This window comes from Myotis lucifugus, unplaced genomic scaffold (assembly GCF_000147115.1).
Source record: "Myotis lucifugus unplaced genomic scaffold, Myoluc2.0 scaffold_30, whole genome shotgun sequence".
Lineage (NCBI taxonomy): Eukaryota > Metazoa > Chordata > Mammalia > Chiroptera > Vespertilionidae > Myotis > Myotis lucifugus.
Genome location: NW_005871078.1, coordinates 8,788,761 through 8,815,437, shown reverse-complemented (window position 1 = coordinate 8,815,437; position 26,677 = coordinate 8,788,761). Strand labels below are relative to the sequence as shown.

The window sequence follows — 26,677 nt, the reverse complement described above, 5'->3', positions numbered from 1 at the left end:
GAGGTGGAGGTGGAGGTGACGGGGGGCGTGGCCCGCCTGGTGAAGGGGAGCCAGCCCCGCCCCCCTCCCCGCGCAGGGAGCTCCCACCTGCGCTGGCCGTCGCCGGCGGGCCCTGGCCCCTGCACACTCCAGAGCCAACGCTTTCGACAGTCTACGCACAAGTACACGTGATGATGGTGTCACGGAAACTCCCACCGAACGGGGCTGGTCCGTGTCGAGTTTCCACCGGGCGCTCCTGGCGTCTGTTTCCCCTTCGACTTGGCCAAGTCCACCGGGCCAAAGGTCCTCTCCGTCCTGCAGCCACGTGTTGCAATAAAAGCGGCAGTTTTCGGGGTTCAGGCAGGAGGCGGTACGTTGCCAAGTGGCGAGGCATCCTCCGTTCCCATGCGTGCGCCCCCTTTCCCCACAATAAAGGTGTTTCTTCCGGCTGCCCCTGTTTTGCACTGCGGAGGAGAACTCGGGACATGAAGTCTATTTTGGGCTTCACTTGAAGGAGTGGCAGCTCTTTTAAAAGCTCACGGAGTGTGTTTTTGGTGGGATGATGATGATGTTGCTGCTGTAGCTACTCTCGCTCCCTGGCGAGCGCTGGGGCAGAGCCTGATTTCCTGGAGGGTAAAGTGCTGGCTGCAGCTGCAGGTGACTCAGCGGCCCCTTGAGAATTCCTACTCTTCCTTCCCTCCCTGTCTGAACCGGGCAGACATTTATGCCACTTTCCTCTTTAAATAGCAGAGAGGTGGTCGGATGGTGGCTTTTGGAAATAGTTTGCATGTTCCGTGATGGAGTGATTGGGGGTGGGCTGACATTTCACCCAACAACGTAAGGCCAAATACTCAGAATATGTAGTTCGCTGGGTGACAGGGGCTGACAATAAATTATCTTTGTTCTGTGCCATAGGAGAGCACCGCACTTCTAATCATCCCATTTGCCCTCTGCTGCAGTTTCTGTTGCAGTGAGGGTTAGGGTTAGGGCTTTACTGTACCTGTTAGGTAAATAGGAGATTGGAGGGAGGGGAGAGGGCTGTGATGCCAGGGAGAGTGTACCTGTGTGTCTAGCCAGTAAATTGTGTGGTAGAAAATTACCCTGATTTACAAAGTTTGGTATCCTCCGGGCAGGCTAGGAGGTAGTTCTGTGGGCAGGGATATCTTATTGTGAACTGGTTACTTAGCAAAGCCAAATGGAATAATCATAAAGAAAACAAAAGTGATGAAAGTTACAAGTTATCTCTTAATATTTATTAAATAAAAAAATGTATCTCATTGGATTGATCAGCTCAAAACCTGAGAGTTTTTTTGTTTTCTTTAATCATTTTAATATACTTAATGCCAGGCAAAAAGAAAGTGCAGAGAGTCATCACAGAGGGAACAGTACCTTTGTTGGGGGCGGGGCGGGGGCAGTAAAAAAAGAAGAAAGCTGGTTACAAATTTATTTAGCTGGTTGTAGCTTAAATGGACAAATAGGAATTTGCCTAATAGACATTTTATCTTGTACCTCTAGCTGTAGATGTAAGATTTGCATATAGGATTGTTATGAATAAAAAAAGCTATTTGAAGGTTTATTGTCTTTTGATAGCAGAGGTTGGGGTGGGAGTGCATTGGGGTGGACAAGACCTTTTCCATTAGTAAATTGGAAGGGGAGTGTTTAGGTAAGTTGTTTCCAAAATATAGCTTATAATCACAATGCTCAACCTGTTCCTTGTGACTTTTGGCTTCTTGAAAGCTCATCAAATTTTGTCATTTTGCTGTCCCAATAATGAGAACTTTAAGAAGGCACTTCTCTTTACATTAACTCTTTGTGTCAATGTCTGTTTTCCCCACTCAAATGAACATTAAATCTTTATGCGTAACTCTGATAATATTTTTTTAATTGATTCTTTGAAATGTGGCTTTTCTGTTAGTGTATGAAATTTTCTTCAGATTTTTAAAGATTGCCTCCTTGTTTCATTTGATGTTCTTGGAATTTGTCTCCCACGCAATTTATTGTGATACATTTTGGAGAAAAATGCGATAGTCAGTATCATTGACTTTTTTGGCATCATGTTAAGGTAGAATCCTAGAATTTCAGAAAGTCAGAGTTCCTTAGATTTTATATAGTTTATTTTACAGGTTTAGAGTCTGGAATAATTAAATGACTTTTTTACCCATTAAGCAAAATTTTATCGTTAAGTAAATTAATGAATCAATATGAGACAATATCAGTTATTGCTAAAATGTTTACCAAGGTTTATGTCCTTTTATGTTTGTAATTTTAAGTTGGTGTAGACCCTTCTTGACCTGTACCCTCTCCCTTTCCTGTCATATCCCTAATAAATGTACGAAGAGTCTTGTTGGCTATATGCCATAGAATCCTACTTAAAGAATTATGGATACATTTACTGTCAATAGCAGAGGACACAACAGTTGTGTTGTTTTTTTTTAATTTTGAAGTGAGAAGAATTTTTTAAATTACAGGTTTAGTAGATGAAGATCAGTGATAGTGTTAGCTGTTTTAAAATGTAACATGTTATAGTCCTAATAAAACTGTTTTCCTTAGACAGGTATGCCCACTTTAGTATTAACATAGTACAGTCCAACATATATAGTTAAGTAGACTGACTATATGAATGAAGTAACTACTCTCTCATAAAGTGTGAAATCACTTTTTCCTGCTATTCAGAGAAGATTGACTTTTTTCCCCCTTTGCCAGCCTTACAAACATAGACCATGTGCATCTCTTACCAAAAGTAGGCCTAGATAATGGAGAGGCCAACCAAATTGCCTTTTATGTTGTATCCAATCTTGTGGTAAAAGAAGATCTACATGATCATTTCAAGATGCTTTGGTTTTATGGGAATTCAGAACTTTTGCAATTGAACTAAAGATAGAGCTGCAGTATTATGCAAGATCCATTAATCTATGAATATGCTTCGGTGATAGACAGGGGCTTACCTGAATATTACTAAAAAATTACATGCTTAGACATCAGTAAAATATTGTGATTAAAGATGAGTTTAAATTTCATCATTTAAATTAAATTACGAATTTAATAAAGACAGCTTAGAAAGAGTTTATACCTTTTATTTATAGTTTGCCTAAATTGGGTATGAAAAATGGAAAATAAGCTTGCAAAAGCTGAATGGCATTAAATGGGCCACCCTGAATCGGAAGACAAGTTGAAATGAATACTTGTGTTCTATTCTGCTGAATGGGAAAACTGTTTAATAACTGGGTTTCATGAGGCATTAGATAATTTAAGTTTCTTCTCTTGTCTGTTATGAGAAGAGACATTTTATTAATTTCTTTTTAGGACCAGTTTTGCTTAAAGTGAATGGTTTTTTAAGTGTCACTTGCTTATTTAGTATATGTGATTTGTTTCAGTTACCATGTTAAGAATAGTTGTATGGTACCTTTGGTTGCAAGAACCTTTTTTTTTTAGGAGACGTTATCTTCATTGGCATACTGAGTTGATTTTCTGTATATCCAAAGCTGGGTGTTATTGCTCTTGCTTCTTTTGTTATCAATAGGAGAAAAAAAATAATGCCACGCGATTATTATTCTCAGATTCTCAGTGTCACAGTAGTGAACATAAAAGGTGACTCCCATATGATTGATTAGAAGTGTTGTGATCACTCAGAGTCTGCTCAGATTGCAAAATGTTGTTTTATTGTATAATTCCAGTATATATAAGTAGAAAATCTTTTGAACAAAGTGAAATAACATATAAATAAAAATTTTGGATGGTTATTTTTCTTCTCACATAGAAGGGCCATGGATATTATCATAGTTACTTTCATCTGAGCAAAGTAATTAAGTACATAGTTCACAGTGGTGAATTGGTAATCATAGACTGGATCTGATTCTTTAATTAGCATATACTTTGTTTCTCACTTTAAGAAACATACCAGAGTACATTTGTTGAAGTTGTGTGTGTGTACATACTTCGGGAAGTACACATTGGGAAGTAAACTTTGGGAAGGTTTTGGCAAATATTTCTTCAAATATTTTTGAAATATTCTTTTTATCCTCTTCCCTCTCTCTTCTTCTGGAACTCCCATAGTGCATATGGGAGGAACATGATTGGAAAAAGGTGACAAGGAATTCTGAGTAAGAGGTATGCAGGCAGACCTCTCTGAATGGGCCAAAAAGTGAAGATATTGGTGTTCCATGTGAATGCTCACCAAATTAAGAGGTCTTAATTCCAAAGGGAGTAATGCTTCCACAGGGTAACTGCATCAGAGTAGTATTTTAATAATCAAGAAGAGAGGATGACTGGGTATCAGACAGACTCTTTCCCCAGCCATACCTGTCAATGCCCAGTGGGCGCATGAAAAAAGTGGCCGTGCTGTCAGGGATGGGGGTTACTGAAGCACTCAGCAACATAGACTTCGCTCATCAAAACCTGCCTGGCTGTGCCCACTGCTGAATGCCTAATCTGCCAGCAGTAGTGACTAACACTAAATCCGTGAATGGCACCATTCCCTCAGGTCATCAGCCAGCTACCTGGAGGCAGGTTGATTACATTGGACTGCTACCATCATGGAAGAGTTGCAGCTATTTGTTCTTACTGAAATAGACACATATTTTGGATATGAATTTGCCTTCCTCACATGCAGTGCTTCTGCCAAAGCTACCATCTGTGGGCTCACAGTATGCTGTACCCACTGCCATTCTATTCCACACAGCATTGCTTCTGATCAAGGAACTCACTTCACAGCGAAAGAAATGAGCAGTGGGGTCATACTCATGGACTGTACTAGTCTTATCATGTTTCCTACCATCCTGAAGCAGCTGGTGTGATAGAATGGTGGAATGGCCCTTTGAAGATTAAGTTACAGTGCCAGTGAGGTGTCAGTGCCTTACAGGACTGGGGCAAGGTTCTCCAGAAGGTTGTATATGCTCTTAATTAGTATTCAATATATGGTGCTGTTTCTCTTATAGGCAAGATTCACAGGTCCAGGAATCAAGGGGTAGAAATGGAAACAACACCATTCACTATTACCCCTAGTGACTCGCTAGCAAAACTTTTGGTTCCTGTTTCCATGACCTTATGCTCTGCTGGGCTAGAGGTCTTAATTCCAAAGGGAGTAATGCTTCCATAGGAGACACAACAATGATTCCATTTGTTGGCAGTTAAGACAGCTGTCCATCAGTTTTGGACTTCTCATGTCTCTGAATCAACATGCAAAGACAGGAATTACTATGTTGGCTGGGGTGATTGATCCTCACTACCAAAGGGATATTGGACTGCTATTCCACAATGGAGATAAGGAAGAGTTTGTCTGAAATACAGGAGATCCCATAGGGCATCTCTTAGTAATACTGTGCCCTTTGATTAATGTCAGTGGAAGACTGCAACACTATTCAAGGAGATTACTGATAATCCAGATCCTTCAGGAATGAAGTTTGGGTCACCTCACCAGGTAAAGAATCACAACCATCTGAAGCACTTGCTGAAGAATGAAGGAATACAAAATGGGTAATGGGAGAAGGTAGCTATAAATACCAGCTATAACCGTGTTACCAGTTATAGGAATAAGGACTCCATTGTCATGAGTATTTCCTCATTTCGTTATAAATATATTTTTGTGTTTGTGTGTGTATATAAACACAAATATATATGCATATATAACATGTATATATGGCTATATACATATGTAAAATAATACTTTTCTCTCATGCCCTTACCCATGTAAAAAACATATTAAGTGTATATCATGCACTCAGTTTTAAATATTAGTAACTTTACATCATAGTATGTAAATTCTGGGATATCAAAGAGAAGAATAAACATTCAAGGACTTTACCTCCTCTTCTGGGCAAGGGGTTAATAAGTTTGCAGTTGTACACAGGATGGTTGTATCATGTTAAGCAGAATTATGATCTCCTAATTGTTCTCATTTGGAGATTAAGTATGGTTTAAGAAGATGAATATGGGTGCCCAGTTGATGAGGGTTGAACTTGTGTTGATTAAATTTATGTGTCACCTTGACTGGGCCATGAGGTGCCCATATATTTGATCAAACTGTATTCTGAGTGTGTCTGTGAGGTTGTTTCCTGATTAAAGTTTAAATTAGTGAACTGCGTAAAACATATTGCTCTCTCTAATGTGGTCCTCATCCAATCAATTGAAGACCTGAATAGAACAAAAAAACTGAGTAAGAGGGAACTTCTGCCTAATGGCCTGAGCCGGGGCATTGCTCTTCTGTATTTGGAGTGGGACTTATACCACCAGCTTTTCTGGTTCTCAGGCTCTCAGATGCAACCTGACACTACAGCATCTATTCTCCTTAGTTTCTAGCTTGCTCACTGCAGGTCTTAGGACTTCTCAGCCTTAAAAGAGTATATGGTCATCTTAACATTGGTTTAATTCCTGACAGTATCCTAAAGGCAACTTGTAAAGAAATTACTATAGAGAAGGGGGATACAAAATAAAATGCTTAAGATGCTGAGTCCTAGGATAAGTGGGATTTATAATAAAAACGCTTAGAAATCAAGGCTAAGGCCACAGAATTAGATTAGTCATAGATGCACTCAAACAGCAATCTATATTAGGAAGTATATTGACATGTAACATCAGTTTATAATGATTAATGATAAATATTAGCTTTTGGCTTAAATGTATTCGATAAGACTTAGGTACTGTATAGCTGTTGTCCTTTAACCTTTTATTTTTGCCACAGTCTCATTTTAGATTATGTTCCCATTATCCCTGTTGAAAGCAAAGATGCTAATGAATATGAAAAATGAAATCCTATCTGCATAGATACCACTTAAATAAGGTATTGCTTAAATAAAAAAAGAGTGGAGAAACTGGTGACAGCATAACTCAGTACTTAGTTTGTTTGAATTTTTTAAAAAGTAAACTGAAGGAGTAATCATGAAGCCTGTAGGATTTCCCCTTTTATAAAACGTTTGTAGGGAAAAAGAATGATTGGATATTTTCAGCATTTAAAGCTGGTTAATTACCACACATTCTTTCCATTGTGATTGTGTAGCAATGCTGAGGTCTGGAATGATGGGAATCATTTCTGAGCTTTTTTTTTCCCCCCTCTCAACTCTCAGTAGACTTTTTACTCTGTGTCTCTGATGTTGTATTATATAGCAATTCTTTATTGGTTCTCAGGCCTAGAAAATATAGAGTAATTTTCTAAGCAGAGCAAAACCTCCTTCCTCTTATAATCCAGTTACTTTAACATGTCTTCAATAATTGAAGGAAAATATATGTTGTATCTCAAAAATAGCACAGAACTAAGTTATTCTAGTTAAGAAAGGTGTGCCATTTTTTTGGAAGTTTATGTGTAATGAGTTGTAGCTAATTTTCAACTTTTTAGGAGAAGGCAACCACAACAATTAAACAAAACACCACTAATTGGTTATAAATATGGAGAAGATGGGGCATATGTTTGTGTGTGTATGAACGATAGCATTCTTTTATGTAGTTAAATATTCTTATCTATTCTTAAAATAAAATGGGCAGTTGGTCAGAGCGATGCTATTATAATTACTGTTTATGAAACAAACAAATTTATTGATGACTTCTGGTGTGTATGCGAATGTTGAGAGAGTAAGTCTTTGTAAAGGATGTAAATAGAATGCTACTTGAATTTTAAAAGATTCTTCGTTTTGGCCTTTCAGAATATCATGAAGCTAACATAAGCATTGGAGTCTATTGTAATGATAGTGAAGGAACCAACACTTAGGAGAATTACACTTTTGTTCATATCACTACCATTGCTTCAGGTTATCCAAGTGCATATTCCTTTCTCTCATGATAAGAAAATTATGGCCCAGATTAAGTTCTTAATATATTACCAAGGAACATGCAAAAATGATCTAGATGGTAGTATTGTGATAGTGACAACAGGTTTTAGCACAGAATAGGACACATACTTGAATATCTATATATATACTACTAAAAGCCTAAGCGACCATTAGGACTGGTCAACTGGTCGCTATGACGCGCACTGACCACCAGGGAGCAGACGCTCAATGCAGGAGCTGCTCCTTGGTCGTCAGTGTGGTACTACAGCCAACCTCCCATGGCTGGCCAACCTCCCGCCACCCCCCCAACCCCCCGCCAGCCCCCGGCCGATGGGCCCTGATTGGGACAGGGTGAGATGGATCGCCAGCCAAGGCAAGGAACCCCACCTATGCACGAATTCGTGCACCGGGCCTCTAGTATGTATATATAAACACATCCATTTGTCCATATGTATATGTTTCAAATTAAATTGCCTAGGAATATTAAAGTCCTCAATTCATTGCATACTTTTAATATCTTAGTGCAGAAGTATTTTTGCACATCAACTGAGTTTGTGCATATTTGAATTGTATGTAGCTCTCAAAAACTTTTTAGGAAATTTTCTGAAATAACAATTTTGAACTGACTACATAATCATATTTGTAGTTACAGGTATGCCTCTTGTAACTTTTTCCCTTGTATTTGTGAAGTTGAAGACAGTCAATCAATATAAGTGTTTATTAATGAACTATTGTTCTGTGCAAAAAAAGAATGGCGCACTAGCCGGTTTTGCTCAATGGATAGAACACTGGCCTGTGGATTCCAGTCCAGGGCACATGCCTGGGTTGTGGGCTTAATCCCCAGTAGGGGGTGTTGCAGGAGGCAGCGGATCAATGATTCTGTCTCATCATTGATGTTTCTATCTCTTTTGCGCTCTTCCTGTCTCTCTTAAATCAATAAAAAAATAAAATAAAGATAGAAAGAAAAAAAATGGCAAACTTTTCAGAATGGCTAGAAGAGACAGAATATGAGGTGGAAATGTAAGTTTGAGCCTGATTATTAAGGGACTCTAGGAACTCTAGGGATAGATTACCAATAGCATAGTGAGAAGTTAAGCATGGGCATGCTGAAGTCAATCCTGGACAGGCTGGGTTAATGCCCTTTTTGATCAAAACAATATGTAATTATTCTGTTGTGTAACAATCTGAAAATATAAGGCTGTTGGGAAGGGGACAAAGGCATGACAGAAACTTTTTAAGTAAGACAAATATTTACTATGCAGAAAGATGATTATAATTTGAATGTGCTGCTAACTTCCCCCAGCTTAGACAGCCCAAACCTACTGTAGAGAGCTTTAAAGCCTGGTACAGTTATATCCCCTATTTCACTTGTCATCTAAGGCTATCTTTTTGTTTTCCTATTACTTCCTTCCCCTCCTATTCCTGAGTCCTTGGTTTTCTAATTTGGTGAATTTATGCTCTGTTCTCACTTCTTCTTATGTTTGATCTTTTAGACACCCTGTTTTAAAATTAGCTGCATTATACATCTTGAGGCACTTTACATACTGCATATCTTTTCCCTCTAATTCTCAGCCTCTCTCCCTTTTGATTTTGGTAGCAACTGTCATTCTGTCTAAGAATCTTTCCTCTGGCCTTACTTTCAATGCCCATCATCTGGACCGTTTGCCTTAATGTGCTTTCTATTCCCATCATTTTAGAGGAGGAGACAGCACTAGTGACAAGTGTTGAGGATGTGATCCAAGTCTCAAACAGGCAGTTCCTTTCCATTACTTATCCTATATAATAAAGAGGGAATATGCAAATTGACCATCACAACGATGGCAGCGTCCACAGCGGAGGCGGGGTTTTCGTAACACAAGATGGCTGCGCCCACAGCGGAGGCCAAGTTTCCATATGGAGCCTTAACGAGCAATCAGCAGGGACCTGAGGCTGCGACCCCACCCACCCCTGTGGGGCTTGACAGGGGACCTCAGGCTGTGCCCCCTACCCTCACGCCAGGCTGGGGGACCTCAGGCCACACCCCCACCCATCAGGGCTTGACGGGGGACCTCAGGCTGCGCCCCCTGCCCGGCAGGGCTTGACGGTGGTCCTCAGGCCACACCCCTGCCCTGATGCCAGGCAGGGGGACCTCAAGCTACACCCCCATGCCCCGGCGCTGGGCCATGGGACCCGAGGCTGCACTCCCTTGCCCGGTGGGGCTTGACAAGGGCGGGACCAGCCCTGTCTGAATCTAGCCCAATGGAGGGGGCAGCCGTGTAGGGGTCTTGCGCAATTTTGAGGCACATGTGGGTGGACTTGACTCTGACTCTGGGTCCCGTGGTGTGCCCCGGACTCTGACAGGAGAAAGATTTTCATATACATTTTACTAATTTTCTTTTATCTCTGACACTTCTATTATAGAGAAAGGGCAAATAGCAATTTTAAAATATTTCCTCTAATTAATGTGCTGAATTTCATGCACCAGGCCACTAGTTTCTTTTTATAGTTCTCTAACATGTAGGGTTAGATTGTTTATTGAGATTTTAATTTTTTTATTTTTAAATTACATTTTTAAATTTGTCTTTGTTGTTGAAAGTATTACATATATCCCCCTTTTTTCCCAATTGATCCCCTCTCAGGACTGATTTCACTGTGTCCCATAGATTTTGGATTGTTGTGTGTTCATTTTAATTTGTTTCCAAGTAATTTTTGATTTCTTCCTTGATCTCAATGGTAACCCATTCACTGTTTAATAACATGCTTAGCTTCCATGTGTTTGAATGTTTTTAAATTTTTTATTGTAGTTGATTTCTAGTTTCATGGCATTGTGGTTCAAGAAGATGCTTGATGTGATTTCAATCTTCTTGAATTTCTTAAGACTTATTTTATGTCCTAATGTGGTCTATCTTTGAGAATATTCCATGTGAATTTGAGAAGAATGTATATTCTGTTACTTTGAGATGAAATATTCTGTAAATATCAATTAAATCTATCTGATCTAGTGTGTCGTTTAAAGTTGTTGTTTCCTTCTTGATTTCTTGTCTGGAAGATCTATCCAGTGATGACAGTAGGGTGTTTAAGTGTCCTGCTGTGACTGTGTTGATGTCAATCTCTTCCTTAAAGTCCACCAAGAGTCCTTTTTTTTTTTTTTTTTTTAACATATTTAGGTGCTCCTGTTTTGGGTACACATATGTTTACCAGGGTTATATTCTCTTGTTGGATCAATCCCTTTAGTATTATATAGTGACCTTCTTTGTCTCTTACTGTGGCCTTTGTTTTAAAGTCTATTTTGTCAGATATAAGTATTATTACCCCAACTTTTTGTTGTTGTTTTCATTTGCATGGAATATTTTTCTTTTATCCCTTCGCTTTCAACTTGTGTGAATCTTTTGTTCTGAGGTTGGTTTCTTGTAGACAGCGTATATGTGGGTCATGTTTTTTCTTTCTTTTTTTTTTTTACCTAGAAAAACTTTAATTCCAGAGCAGAAGCTGCTCGGGCCCCTCCCCCCGTCCTCACATGGCAGGCAGGCACACTCGCCCACCCACCCCAAGACCCCGGCCCAGAGGGACTGCCCAGTCAAGAGGTGTTCTTGATGCGGGCTGCCACCAGCACGAGGATCTCCCCGATCTTCCTCTGCCAGTTGGCGATGTTCTTGGACACGGGGCACCACAGCTCCCCGTGCCACGGCTTGGCGTTCTCGCAGCGCCTCCTCACCTCCTCCCGCTGCTCCTCTGTGCCGTGCTGCAGCTCAAACTTGTAGAAGAGGGCCCAGGGTCCCCCAGGTCAGTCGATCTTCACAGTGCGGTGGAACCACTCCCTGGCCTTGGTGATCTTCCGCTCACTCCAGAACAGCTTGGCCACGGCCAGGAGCACATGGGGGTCGTGCCCGCATTTCTTCAGGGCATCAACACTCTTGGTCTTCCTCTGTGGCCTGGCCTCCAGGAAAATGGCTTCAGACCACAGGACACCGGAGCTGGGGCACTCCTGTAGCACCTTGGCCATAAGCGTTTGGCGATGTTCTTTAGCCCCGCACGGTACTCCAGCCTCACGGACTCCAACCACAGCCCAGGGTTCTTCAGGTTCTTCAGGCGAGACTTTTCCAAGATGGCCCGAGCTTGGGTCAGCTGCCTGATCTTCTCCTCCAGCCAGGAAAGCAAAAGCCACAGGGGTATGGAGTGGGGACATTTCTTCAGCCCCTGGCTGTAGGCCTCTCGAGCCTTGTCTGCTCCTCCTGCTCCTCGATTTGCCCCTTCATCATCCACAGCTTGGGGAAGTCCTCGTAGTGCTTCAGGGCCTACTCACACAGCTCCTGGGCAGCCTCAATGTTCCCCAGCACCCATTCCAGCTTCACAGACTTCATGAACACCCAGGCAGTGGGTGCGCTGCTCCCATGAGCCGTGGCCAGCGCATACTCGTTCTCCGATTCCAACTTCACGGCCGCCAGCCAGATCTCCTCACTGTTGGGGTTGGCCTGGAAGTCCAGAGCCAGGATGCTCCTTGCCACAGGCACATCGCCTGCCAGCCACTTGGACTTGGCATCCATGAGCCACAGCACCTCCGCTTTGGGGCAATGGGCCACGGCCCTCTTCAAAAGCGCTTCCAGGGACTCCCTGGTGCCATGGTTCTTCTCAAAGTAGGCGGCTCGCAGCCACACGACCTTCTTGCTGGGGAACACCTGCAGCGCGTAGGCATAGATGGCTCGTGCGCACTCCAGGGCATTGTGGGCCACACAACTGTCGGCATCTTCCATCCAGGTGTGCTTCTGGTCCTCCTCCTCGATCCCAATGCCAATCACAGCTTGCATGACCTCCTGGCAGGTGGCCACACTGCCTGCCTTGTCACACTCCTCGGCATCCTGGATCCACTGCTCACAGTTGATCTCCACACCGTTGGCCCGCAGGGAGGTGATGGCCTGGTCAATGATCTCCACCATCTGCATGTTCCCGTTGGCTTCCTCCAGCTTGGCAGCCGTGACCCAGATGTGCCGGTCTGTGGGGATGTTCTCACGGGCCTTGCTCAAGACCTTGCGGACATTTTCATAGGTCTCCAACCTTACCAGAGCGAGCCACAGCTCCACACTAATGGGGCAGCACCCCACGGCTCGGCTGAGTGTGATTCTAGCATCTTCAGGCTCTTCCAGCTCAACCGCTGCCTTCCATAAGTGAACAGAATTGGGTACATGCTCCAGGGCTTTCCGAAGAACCCGCTTTTCGGCACGAATGTCTGTTTCCAGCTCTGCTGCTCTGATGTAAATCCTAACTGACCGTGGGAGGTGACGGACATCTTGGGCCACCATGGCCTTGACAGTGTCCCCAGGTTGCAACCTGGCTGCTTTCAACCAGACATCTTCACTCTTGGGGCACATCTCCATCCCCTTCATGATAAGGTTTCGAGCGACTTGCAGCTTCCCGGTGACTTCTTCCAGGTGGGCAGATGCAATCCAGGCTGGTGGGTGGTGCGGGTTTGTCTCCCAAACAGACTTGAGGAGCAGTCGTGCCTTTTTGACGTCATTGATGTCCCCTCCATGGGTCGGGATCATGGAATTTAAGTCTGTCAGATAGCCTTTGGGGTCGACAACAGTCTGCCCACTCACAGAGTCAGACATTTGGCTCAGCCTCATGTCCATCAGCGTGTTCCTTGCTTGACCAATCTTCCTCATGTCTAGCTCACCTGTGCCAGGTGTCATCAATCCAGGTGTCATTCCACCTGGGTATGGAGTGTTCAGTCCACCAAGATAGGGTATGTTAAGGCCTCCAAATTGAGTTTGCCGGGGGTCCACGGAGGTATGGTTCTCTCCAGTCTGCAAGTGTTTGGCGAAGAAGCTGTCGGGAACAGGGGTCAGTTTCTCGTAGCGTGGGTTCTGCTGGCGTTTGTTCCTGGTGTCGCCAACCTCAGGGATGCTCAGCCACTCTTCCTCTGTGACTTCTGCCAACTTCCTTTTGAGATCTGAGAACTGTTGTTGGATTTTGGGGCGTTCCATACGGTACTTTTCAATTTCTTCTTTCTCCCTTTGCTCCCTTCTTTCTTTTCTTCTTTCGTCCATTCTTTTATCCGGAGCTGCTTAAATAGCATCCGCTTCCTCCTCATCCTTTTCGTAGGGCCCACTTGAGAAGAGGCTCCCTGCATAGCCATTAAACTAGTCATAGTTGGTGTCATTCAGATCCTCATGTTCGTCATCCGCAGCCTGGCTCTTCTTCATCTGGTCCCTGACGGTCCTCTTGCCCGGCGGCGCGTGGCGGTCATCCACAGGATCGTTGGCATCCCGGGCAGGCCCGATGTCTGACCGGGTGTTGAAGCCAGTGGTGCCTCGGCCCAGCCCCGGCACATAGCCGAGCAGCGCAGGCATGCCCAGGAATGGCTTCTTCTTCTTATTCATGCCGCCGCCGCCAAGGAGGGCTGGGAAGAGAAGGGACAGAAACCGCAGCCGCAGGCGAAGGACCGCATGCGTCCAAAGCTGTGCTGCAGGAAGAAATTGCAGGACCCGTGTCACCCGCGCCCTGGAAACAGAGCGCGTGGTATGCAAGAAGCCCCGCCCACCTTGGGGTTCCTGGGTGGAAGTCTGGAAACACACTTCCGGTCCGTGGTTAGGAGGCCCACCCTCACAGGGCAGTCCCAAGGAAGGCAAGCAGCGAGGCTGGGAGGACATAACCTTTACTGGGTAGGAGAATCTCCTTCAGTCACCTTCTTGTAGCCTATCAGTAGAGCAGTGACCTTGGAATAGCCCTTATAATGGAACACAGAGATTAACCTAGACAAGATTAAAATCAACAGAACTAGAGACAGGATTTTTGGCTAAGGTCAGATAAGAAACAAGGAAGAGGCATGCTTATAGGATCAAATAGTATAAATATAGATGTAACAGGACAATAAAGAGAGAACCCAACCATGCTGATCAACTGAACCCTGTCTCCGTGTCATTCCTTCTTTGCTGACTCCGTCCACACCTTTGGGAACCCCTGGACCTGCTGGGGTTGGACCCCAACCCGCTGCCCATGGGGCCCTAGCCATTCCTGGGGGGCAGGAGCCCAGCTCTGGGGAACTAATGGGGAACAGATGAATGCAGCGCAGAGGCTGGGAGCTGGTCCTGGGTCATGTTTTCTTATCCATTCAGGTACCCTATGTTTTTTGATTGGATAATTTAATCCATTTACATTTAAGGTTATTATTGATAGGCACTTATTTATTCCCATTTTTCTTTCCTCTTTTTTCCTATTCTTAAAACAGTCTTTTTAGGAAGGGAGGGAGAGAAGCATTTAGGAAACAGAGAGAGAAGCATTGATGTGATAGAGAAACATCAGTAGGTTGCCTCCTGCATGCATTCTGACCATGGCTGGGGATCGAGCCTGCAATGAGGTACGTGCTCTTGACTGTAATCGAACCCAGGACCCTTCAGTCTGTGGGATGAAGCTCCATCTACTGAGCCAAACTAGCTAGGGCTTAGCATTTCTTGTAATACTGGTTTGGTGACAATTAAATCTTTAGCCTTTGTGTTTTTTGTTTTGTTTGTTTTGTTTTGTTTTTGTCTCAAAAGCTCTCTATTTCACCTTCAATTTTAAATAATAGCTTTGCTAGATAGAGTAGACTTAGTTTCAGGTTCTTGCTTTTTATTTCTTTGAATACTTCATGCTTGTCCCTTTTGGCTTGAAGTATTTCTGTTGAGAATCAACTGACAGCCTTATGGGAACTTTCTTGTAGGTAACTAACTGTCTCTCTCTTGATGCCTTTAAGATTATGTCTTTAACATTTTCCTTTTAAATTATGCTGTGTCTTGCTGTGGATCTCTCTGGGTTCATCTTGATTGGGACTCTGTGCCTCCTGAACTTGTGTAACTTTTTCCTTTACCAGGTTAGGGAAGCTTTCTGTCATTATTTCTTCAAACAGGCTCTCTGTCCTTGCTCACATTCTTCTCATCTTGGTACCCCTATGTTGCGGATGTTGTTACATTTCCTGTCCCAAAGTTCCCTTAACCTACCCTCATTCTCTTTAATTATTCTTTCTTATTACTTCTCTGGGCTTTTTTTTTTCTACCTTGTCTCCAAATTGCTGTTTTGATGCTTTTCTTCTTCCAACCTACTGTTTATTCCTTCCAGTGTATTATTGATGTTATTCATGGTATTGTTCATTTTCAACTGGTTCTAATTCATGGCTTCTGTGTCCTTTTTCTTGATGTTGTAGTTCACACTAAATTCATTGTAATACTCACTAAGTTATTTGAGTATCCTAGTAACCATTATATTACACTTTATATCTGATAAATTGATTGCCTCCATTTCATTTACCTCTTTTTGTAGATATTCCTTCTGTTTTTCATTTGGGCCTTATTTGTATCCCAATTTTAGCTGTCTCTTTGTGTTTGTTTTTAAGTACTAGATAGAAATGCTATGATTCCCAGTTTTCTTGGTGTGGCCTTATACTAGTATAGTAGGTGTTCTGTGGGACCCAGTGGTGTGGTCTCCTGGATCTGCTGAGCTTGATGCTCTAGGAATGTCTGTTGTGTGGGTTATATGGGTCTTTCTATTGTAATTGGGTCTTGATTGCTGTTGGCCCATTCATGGGTAGGATCAACCCTCAGGCTGGCTAACTTGAGGCATAACTCCTACCATATTGTGCAAGCTGTTGTACAGGTGCTGACGAAACAATACAAAACAAAACACAACAAAACAAAATGAAACAAAAAATCTCCACCACCAACAACAAAAAAATAACAACAAAACAAATATGAAAAGAAAAATGAAATAGAGAATAATAAAACAATGCATGAAAAAAGAATATCAAAGGAAAGAAAGAGAAATAAATACTAGGAAAAGAAAAATGGGAAAAAAATTAAGAAAAGAAAAAAGAATATAGATTGAGAAAAGGAAAGAGATAAAGAAATATAAAAGAAAAATAGGAAATAAGTAATACAGGAAATGAAAAAGATAAAGAAGAAAAATGTGGAGTTTGTAATGTTTAGTGCCTGCTACACTTTCCCTTTGGATATGCTGTTTTAATTAGCTTGTTGGATTCTGCTCCAGTGTTGTCTGAAGCTGGCCACTTGGGGTTGGTTTCAGGTCTTTTGGGGGTTTTGTGGTGTAAGTCAGATTCAGTTGCTTTCTTTGCCTGGCCCTTGGCAACCTGTTGGAAGCTACAAGCGATCCACAGTTTGTGGCTGTCTCTGCTAGGCTTAGTTGCATATGGGAAGGACCTGATATGTTGTATTTTCAATGAAATTTATTTTAAAATACCCAATACTTTTCTTGTGATTTACAATGGGTTATTTAGAAGTGTGTTAATTTTCAGGTTTTTGAAGGAATTTCTAGATTTCTTTCATTGATTATTAATATGTTTATTCTGTGCTTAGAGAAGATACTTTTTGTTAAGTTTTTAAAACTTAATCAAGACTTGTTTAATGGCTCAGAATATTGTCTATCTTTAATTAGACAAAGTTGATTGCTATATTGATCAAGTCTTCTAATATTTACTGATTTATTTCTACTTATTTTATCACTTAGAGAGGAGTGCTGAAATCTCTAGGTATGGTTATAGATGCATATATGTTTAGAATTGTTATGTTGGCTTGACATACTGATTTCTTTATCATTATGAAATTTCTCCTTCATCCTAGTAATATTGTTTGATCTGAAATCTAACTTTTCTAATACTAATACAGTCACTTCAGCTTTCTTTTGATTAGTGTTTGCATGTATAACTTTTTCAGCTCTTTATTTTTATGTTTTTTTTTGTTTTGTTTTCATAGTCAAAATGAATCCTTTTCATTTCTTTGACATCTCTCATCATCATGGTTATTTTTTTCTCCTACCTTCTTATTGAATCTAATTATTTCTGCTTTTTAATTTGGTTGTTTAGATCATCTGTATTTAATGTTCTTTTTAAGATGGTTGGTTTAAATATATCATTTAGCTATTTGTTTTCCATTTTTTCCTATTTAGTGTTAGGTTTGAAGTTTTTTGGTTCCCTCTCCCCCCTTTAAATGATTTCATTTTATGCCAACTGTTGGTTTCCCAAGAGTATATTTTTGCTAATTATTTAATCATTTAATTGTTCTAGGGTTTACTATATATATTTTGAATTTATTAGCCTACTTTTAAATAATATTATCCTATTTCATATATAGTGTAAGAACTTTACAGCATTATATTTTCATTTCCTCTCTTATCATTGTGGTACTGATATGATTTAGTTTCCTTCTACATTTTCTTTTTTTTTTTATTAAATCTTTATTGTTCAGATTATTACATTTGTTCCTATTTTTTTCCCCCCATAACTCCCCTCCTTCCAGCTCCCACCCCACCCTCCGCCTTCACTCCCCACCCACTGTCCTCATCCATAGGTGCACGATTTTTGTCCAATCTCTTCCCGCATCTCCCACACCCCTTTTCCCCCCAAGCATAGTCAGTCCATTCCCTTTCTATGTCCCTGATTCTGTTATAATCACCAGTTCATTCTGTACATCAGGTTATTTATTCACTTGATTCTTAGATTCACTTGTTGATAGATGCATATTTGTTGTTCATAATTTGTATCTTTACCTTTTTCTTCTTCTTCCTCTTCTTAAAGGATACCTTTCAGCATTTCATATAATACTGGTTTGGTGGTGATGAACTCCTTTAGCTTTTCCTTATCTGTGAAGCTCTTTATCTGACCTTCAATTCTGAATGATAGCTTTGCTGGATAAAGTAATCTTGGTTGTAGGTTCTTGCTATTCATCACTTTGAATATTTCTTGCCACTCCCTTCTGGCCTGCAAAGTTTCTGTTGAGAAATCAGCTGACAGTCGTATGGGTATTCCCTTGTAGGTAACTGAGTTTCTTTCTCTTGCTGCTTTTAAGATTCTCTCTTTGTCTTTTGCTCTTGGCATTTTAATTATGATGTGTCTTGGTGTGGTCCTCTTTGGATTCCTTTTGTTTGGGGTTCTCTGTGCTTCCTGGACTTGTAAATCTATTTCTTTCACCAAGTAGGGGAAGTTTTCTGCTATTATTTCTTCAAGTAGGTTTTCAATATCTTGCTCTCTCTCATCTTCTGGCACCCCATTATTCTGATATTGGTACGCTTGTAGCTGTCCCAGAGGCTCCTTACACTATCTTCACACTTTCGGATTCTTTTTTCATTTTGCTTTTCCGGTTGGGTGTTTCTCACTTCTTCGCATTTCAAATCTTTGACTTGATTCTTGCGCTCCTCTGGTCTGCTGTTGGGAGTCTGTATAATATTCTTTATTTCAGTCAGTGTATGCTTACTTTCTAGATGGTCCTTTATCATACCATCGAGGGTCTCATTAGATTTCCTGTACATCTCATCAAGTTTATCGACAGACTCTAGAAGCCTCTTGAGAGACCTCAAAAGTGTGGTTCTGAACTCAATATCCTCCCTTGATAGTTTTGTCCTGTTTCTTTGTCTCTGCATTTTTTATGCTTTCTTGGTACACCCCCTAGTGGTCTTTGTGCGCAGTCTTGTTGTAGTTAAGCCTTGATTGTTGTAGTTAATACTAGAGGGATTTGACCTCCAGGCCGACTGGCTGTGAGAATCAGCTGTGTCTGCAGTGGAAGAACTTGTGTCCTCTAGGGAGGTGCTAATCTAGCCTTTGCCTGAGGCTATCCGGCAAATGCCTCTGTGCAGGGCTTGGCGGGGCGGGTCCCACGGGATCAACAGGGTGGAGGAGGGAGCAGTTATGGCTGCTCTCAGTCCGTCCCCAGGGGCTCTGCCTCTCTGTCCCAGCAACAGCTGCAAACCTCGGAGGGACCGTAGCCAGACAGTCCTGCTTCTCCCGTTTGAGTCTGGGTCCCTAGAGACTCGCCCGGATCTGGAGCTCTGAGTCTGAGGCTCCCTCCGGATTGAAACAGACAACCGCGCCCTCAGCCACCAGCCCTCGCTGCGCGCACTCCGCACCTTAGTATTTTACTTCAGCACTGCGCCTCCTCTGATTCTCGGTTCCTCCTAGTTGTAGAACTTCCACTCAGCCAGCCTTCCTGTGGTTCTGGATGATGTCCGTTCCGTCTTTTAGTTGTATTTTTGAAGTGGTTGTTCGTGGCAGCAAACTCTGGCGTTAACCTATGCCGCCATCTTGGTTTCCCCTACATTTTCTATAAAGTTCACAATGTTTGTTATTACTTTTGCTTTATGTAGTCAGTTATCTTTACAATTTTTATATTTATTCATATATTTACCATTTCTGGCACTCCTGATTTCTTTTATGCAGATCCAAATATCTTTCTGATTTTATTTCTCTTCTCCCTGAAGAACTTTCTTTAATATTTCTTTTAGTGTAGGTCTGCTGGCAAAGAGTACTCTCAGTTTTTGTTTGGAAAAATATCTTTATTTTTCAGGTTTAAAGTTATTTTCTCTGGGCAAAGAATTGTATGCTGCCATATTTTCTTGACCTTTCAGTTCTTTGAATATACCTCTCCATTGTTTTATGGCTTACATGGTTTTTGACAAGTAGTTTGTTTTCATTCTTATTTTATTTCTTTTGCATGTTATGTGTCCTTTTTTTCTGGCTTATTTAAACACTTTTTATCCTTTTCCAACAATAGCATATGATATGCATTGGTAACTTCCTTATGTTTATATTACTTGGCTGTTTTTTAGATTTCTGGATCTCTGGGCTTACATTTTTTATGAAATTTAGACAATTTTCAATTATATTTCTTCAAACATTTTTCCACCCCCGTCCTTTTTTTCCTGGGCCTCCAATTACATCCATTTATTTTGAATAATTGCTATTTCAATTTTTTAACCTCATGTGTTTTTTTTTCATCTGCAGTGTTTAATCTATTGTTAACCTTATCCTATGTATTAGTTTTATTTTTTTAAAGATGTTTTCTGGAAGTTCCATTTGAATCTTTTTCAGATCTTATATCTCTCTCATTATTATGCTTATTTTTTCTACCTTCTTCAACATAGGAAACCTTTATGATAGCTGTTTTCATATCCTTGTTTGTGAATTCCATCATCTCTTTCATTTCTATGTTTCTGTTGAATAATAGTCTCCTGATTATATTATAGGTCATATTGTCCTGATTTTCTGTATGCCTTTTACAATTTGATTGGATTAATATATTTTGTATTTTTGCTTGTTGGTTTCTGAATTTTGTTGTGTTATTTCAAATAGGGTTGCATTTGGTTTTGTTTCTCAGTTATGTTACTTGGAATCAGTTGGGTTATTTTGAGGAGTATTTATAAGATTTGTTAATGTGGGTCCAAAATATTCTTTTGTAATAGGTCTAATTTAGCCCCATTACTAAGGAGATACCCTTCCAAGGATTCAGCTGAATGCTCTATGTATTAGAAGGGTTATCCATTCTGAATGATAGGTACACAAACTATTACCAACTCTGTGTGAGTGCCAGATGTTATTTCTCTACTCACATGGTCTTTCTTTTCCTGGCCTTGTTGTAGCTTTCTCTCATGTTTGTACATGTTAGTTCTCAGCCCAGACTTGAACAAATCTTTCTATCTCTGGAATTCTCACTCAGTATAGTCTCTTTCTCAAATCCTGATGCTGCAAGCACCAGCTGCCTCTCAAACTTTTAACTCTCTCCCCTCAAATCAGTGCGAGGCGAGTTTTGCTTGGGTTCTTCCACCATGTGCTGTGGCCTGTGAACTGACTCCAGGTTGTAAACTGGGCAGTTTTAATGCTTATCTTGTTCGTTTCCTTCCTCTCAGGAATTATAATTCTGTGCTACTTGTTATCCAGTATCTGAAAACTATTGTTTCATATATTTTGTTCAGGTTTTTATTTATTTTAGTTGGGAGGTTAAATCTGGTCTCTGTATCTCCATTTTGATTGGAAGTGGAATGCTATCTGAATACTGTAGTTTAAAGTTTTCTCCATCCTTTACCATACTTTCACTTTGAAGTAACCACAGTGCAGAAGATTATGGATGCTGTAGGAGTGTGGTAGTGAAGATATCTGTGATTAAACTACTGGTGATATTTAGGAAATGAGCACTTTATTTTTTATTCTTTTTATATTTTATTCTACTTTATACTTCATAAAGTATACTTTATAAGTTTCTTCTCTTGTCATTAAATCTTTACATAAAATTCAATACATACTTGGAATATGCACTATATTTTATGGTAGTTTCCTATTTCTTATACACGTCACTTCCTGCTCTTAGTAAACCTTGAGAAACTAGACATTTTCATTTCTGTATCCATAATAGATCATTGTACTCAGCAGCTATTAAAAAAAAAACACAGTTATGCCCTAACCGGTTTGGCTCAGTGGATAGAGCGTTGGCCTGCGGACTGAGGGGTCCCAGGTTCGATTCCAGTCAAGGGCATATACCTTGGTTGCGGGCACATCCCCAGTAGGGGGTGTGCAGGAGGTTGCTGATCAGTTTCTCTCTCATCAATGTTTCTGACTCTCTATCCCTCTCCCTTCCTCTCTGTAAAAAATCAATAAAATATATTTAAAAAAAAACAGTTATTTTACCTTAATAGGAAGAATTTTGGTGTACGGATTTTATGCTGTTTGGTTAATTAGAGGTCCTCATTATAATTATACTGTTTCCTATTCATTTTCTGAAATGAATCTAATCTGATTTTTCTTCAGATCTTATTCTTTCTGACTAGGTGACAATCCCAAGGTGTTCCATCCTTGATATTATTATCCTTTTCATTGTATTGAAACTATAGAACAGTGATTTTCAACTGATGTGCTGCAAGAAATTTTAAAACTTGCGATACCTGACTATTTAGTCAGGGGCATGATCTCTTTTCCCTTAGATTGTCAAAACATGACAACAGCCAACACAACAATAGCTATCTGATGTTAATGAATCAAAATTGTACCTATATTTTTGTTGTCAGATTGGCAAAAAATATAATGTATTTTTTGGTGTGCCACAGAATTTTAGTAATTAGTTTATGAGATGAAAAAGGTTGAATATCGCTGGTTTACAAGATAGCTACAGTTGCATTTGGATAGCTCCAATGCTTTGGTCTTTTTAGGATCCATGCATATGGTGATAAATAGCACCAGTAACATCATCTCTAAAGGACAAGAAGTGTAGATATACTTACACAATTAAAATTCTTTCTCTTGGAAGCTCATCTATTTTTCCATTTTTTTCTCTATTCCTTCTGGAAATTATATGTGTTCTTCAAGGTTATGCAAGCTTTGACAGGTTGAGCTTTGCCACCCTATCTAAGGGAAAAGTCAGAACCTTACATAGAGCCATAGTGGGGGGAGAGGAGGAATTACCAGTTTTTATGGTATTGTGTCAGGAAATTGAAAGCGTGGTGAAGAGCATGTGTGCAGATATATCTAAACATGTAGCTCTTGCAGGCTGCTGAGTTTTTATTATATCCTTTTTATGTGTTTTAGAGACAATATAATACTGGTATAGGCCATAGCAAAAAAAAAAAATCTTTTTCCACTCATTTAAATTAATGGGTAGGTGTTTTATTGTTATTTTTTTGTGATGCTGATGGTCAAGATAAGTTTTCTGTTAATATATGTAGTACCTATGTAGTTTTTGCATTTTCCCCTAGGCAATGCTGTGTGCTAGACTGTATTTAACTCTGGTTTCATTTGGTTTTCTTTTTTGTAGCCTCTTTATCTTTTTATAATGTACCCAGCTCAGCTTCTAGTGTTCCAGTGCAACTATATGCCACCCATCTCCTCCCTTATCCTTTTGTCTGTCTCTTGAGTAGTATTCCTTCCTTTATATTTATTACTTCCTCTTTTGAAGCTTATCTTGTGAAATAATACTATTTCAGTAGGGAATTATTAAGTGATTGATAGAGTATATATATTAATGATGCTGCTACTGAAAGTGGGGAGTTTTGGATTTTAAATGGACAATTCCAGGAGGTTTTAACTGATATGTCGTTAATACTATAATGTTAAGTACTTTTAGTGAAATTTCTTTTATTTTGAGAGTTTTTAAGCTTTATTTAGAGTCTTACTGTGAGAAAAAGAAACTTTTAAAACACATTAGTCTCAAAACTATAAGGCTCTCCTTGGGAAAATTATTTCTCTTGAAACTCAGGCAGTGGATGTATGTTTGCACTGTTTTCTTGGTAATTCCAAATCAGGTATTGTCATGGATGTTCTGCTTGCCCCAGAAATAGAGCCTAAGCTGAGTCTTTCACTTGGGGAGCGCTTAAATGCTCCACAGATCAGTGACCAGAATCGTTTCATTTTGTGCCCATGTGGTTTCTGCGGGTGGTTTGTTGTTTTAAAAACTGTTTCAAAGAAGTGCATTTTTTTTTCCTGGCAATCATGTGTATCCTGTGTAAGTATTTTTCATTATTAATAATTTTGAGAAGAACCAACTCCAGATCATAATGCTGTTGGCTAAAGTGATGGGGGGTTTTATCCAGAGTCTTCCCATATGATTTGTGTCTGGTTTGCCAAAAATCCATTAATTTGGGATTTGCAAAAGGGCACTATAATGATGTCCTCTTCTGTTTCTTACTGTCACCAACCTGTTTTTGGAAATGATTGCTATCAATATTGTGTAAATAAACAGTTTTAAGAAAAGTTCATGAGACATTTAGATTTCATTTCTTCTAGGCCTAATGTACTGGTTTTACTTTTGGGGGATATTTCCCCTGCTTCTATTTTATACTCTATGTAGAAATTTCCATGTCTGATGATGCTTGAATTCCAGCAGTTTTCATCTTCTTCCTCATTTAGGCTTAGTGGTTAGAAATCTTGTCTTTAATTGCATTTCAAAGTGGTTAGTTTCTGTCATTTTCCGTTCCCTTGTCCAACAGTAAGGGTTTGCTTCTGTAGGTACACTGAAACCTTTTAATAATGAATTTGGCTTTAAAAAGAAATTGAATTAAATTGTTGAATTATTTTAGAAGTTATAACATTATGCTATTTACATTTCTGGCTACAGTGAAGTTTTTTGTGAAAGTTAAGTTTTGTAGGAAAAATGTCAGCTTGTAGTCTTAGAAGGTATCTTTAGGATTTGGCTAGCCCAGAATTACAACTCTAAAGTCTGCTTAAATCTTCTAATTCATGAATTAATATTATTTATAATTGGGAATTAATCAAAAAGAAGACGTGAAGATTACCTTTCCGAACTTTCTAATTTAATAGAAAAGGAAACTGAAACCTAGATAGGTTTAGGTGTCCAGCTGCAATTTAGGGGGAGAGTTAGTACCGGAGCACAGTGACCGGACTCCAAATCCAGTGTCCTTTCCACCATGTTGGCATCTCTTACCATCTCATCCCCAGCAAAATGAAAATTTAGAGCATCACTATTCAACCTTTTTCATCTCATGGCACATAAAAACTAATTACCAAAATTCTGCGGCACACCAAAAAATTATATATTTTTTGCCAGTCTGACACAAACAATAGGTATAATTTTTATTTCATTCACATCGGATGGCTATTGGGTTGGTTGTTGTCAGTCTAAGGGAAAAGAGTTTGGTATTGCATGTTTTAAAAATTCTTATAGCACACCAGTGTGCCTCTTTCAGCTCATCACCATGAAAATCCATATAATAGGGTTCTGGTTTTAAAATACCAAATATATTGAATTTATGTGATATAAATTTGAGGGATAACCTTACAATTTTATACCACAGTTTCTCTCTCGACCTGTAAAACAGCACTGATCATCTCTGAGGTTGTACTTTGTTATTTGAGGAAGGAAATTGACCCTTATTTTGTTCAAGCCTCTTCTTTATTGTATTAAAATAATTTTTAAATCTTCTCCAATTTAGGAAAACATTCAAATAAGGAACTCCTATGTTGGCTACTGTTGATTACCTATTGGCATTACTCTTCTATCTACCTTTCTAACAGAACCTGTTTTGTTCAGGTATTTAATCCTTCATGTGACTCAGAGAAAAGTGTCCTCATTCCTAGATTCAGGATTGATTCTGGTAAGTCTAAGTGAAACATAGCAGATCACAATCTCAAACTAACTTGATCATGCTTCCAGCCTGTGGAAGAAGCTACACATAGAAGGTCACATCCAAGGAATTATAGAGAATTTCTGAAACTCTGATTTGTAGTGCTTTTAGAGCCTGCTCTGCCGTTGACTTCTTGTTATATCAGATCGTGGTTATATATTTCCTTACTGTTTAAGCCAGTTTGCTTTGGGGATTATCTGTTACTTCCAGGTGAAAGTATGCTATCTGATGTATCTAATACTTTACACTGTGAAAGAATATTCAGTAGGAATTAGGTTTTAGCAACTAAATTGATTTGAATTCAAGGAAGAGGGAAAAATTTCAATAGACTTGAAAGTAGGAGAATCTTTTAAGAGATTTGTGCTGGAGAGAATCATAAAATTATGGCTCATAAGGCATCATAAACCCCTGCAATTTACCTTCCATCCTTGAAGTTTCACTGAACTTTTCATTTATTTTTTCACTGACCTCCTAAATCTAGTGGTTTCTATTTATTCCTTATCTTCTTGACATCTATTATATTACATCTACTTTCATCCTTGTACACTTTTTTCTTATGATTTCTAGGGCATCATTCTATCTTTCTACATTTATGGTAACTTCTTTTAAGTTTTGTTTGCTGATGGTATTTTCTTCTATCTATCCCTTGAATAGTAATGGTTTTCTTTATTTTATGTTTTGGCCTAATTTAAAAAAGAACTTTATTGTTTAGAATAGTTTTAGAGTAATAAAAAAATTCTCATGATAGTATAGTACCCCACACTCAGTTTTTCTATTATTATTATCTTATGTTAGTATTGAATATTTGTTAAAATTAATACAGCAATGTCTATATATAATCTATACTAATAAAAGGGTAATATGCTAATTAGACTGGGAGACCTTCTGGGAGACCTTCTGGACATCCTTCGGACAAAGCCATGGTGGCGGGGCCAAGGCAGAGGTGGTTAGGGGTGATCAGGCCAGGAGGGGAGGAGAGTTGGGAGTGATCAGACTGGCGGGGAGGGGGAAGTTGGGGGCAAGCAGGCTGGCGGGGGGGGGGGGCAGTTTGGGGGTTGAACAGGCCGGCAGGGGGAGGGGCA

The 26,677-nt window shown here is 40.1% G+C and overlaps 1 protein-coding gene and 1 pseudogene across 1 annotated transcript in view; one reads left to right on the top strand and one right to left on the bottom strand.

Annotated features, from left to right (window-relative positions):
* CCDC91 (coiled-coil domain containing 91) overlaps window positions 1–26,677 on the top strand; it is a 317,390-nt gene that overhangs the window by 46,979 nt on the left and 243,734 nt on the right. The gene's annotated exons all lie outside the window — the stretch shown is intronic.
* On the bottom strand, window positions 11,162–14,092 carry LOC102423454 (annotated as a pseudogene).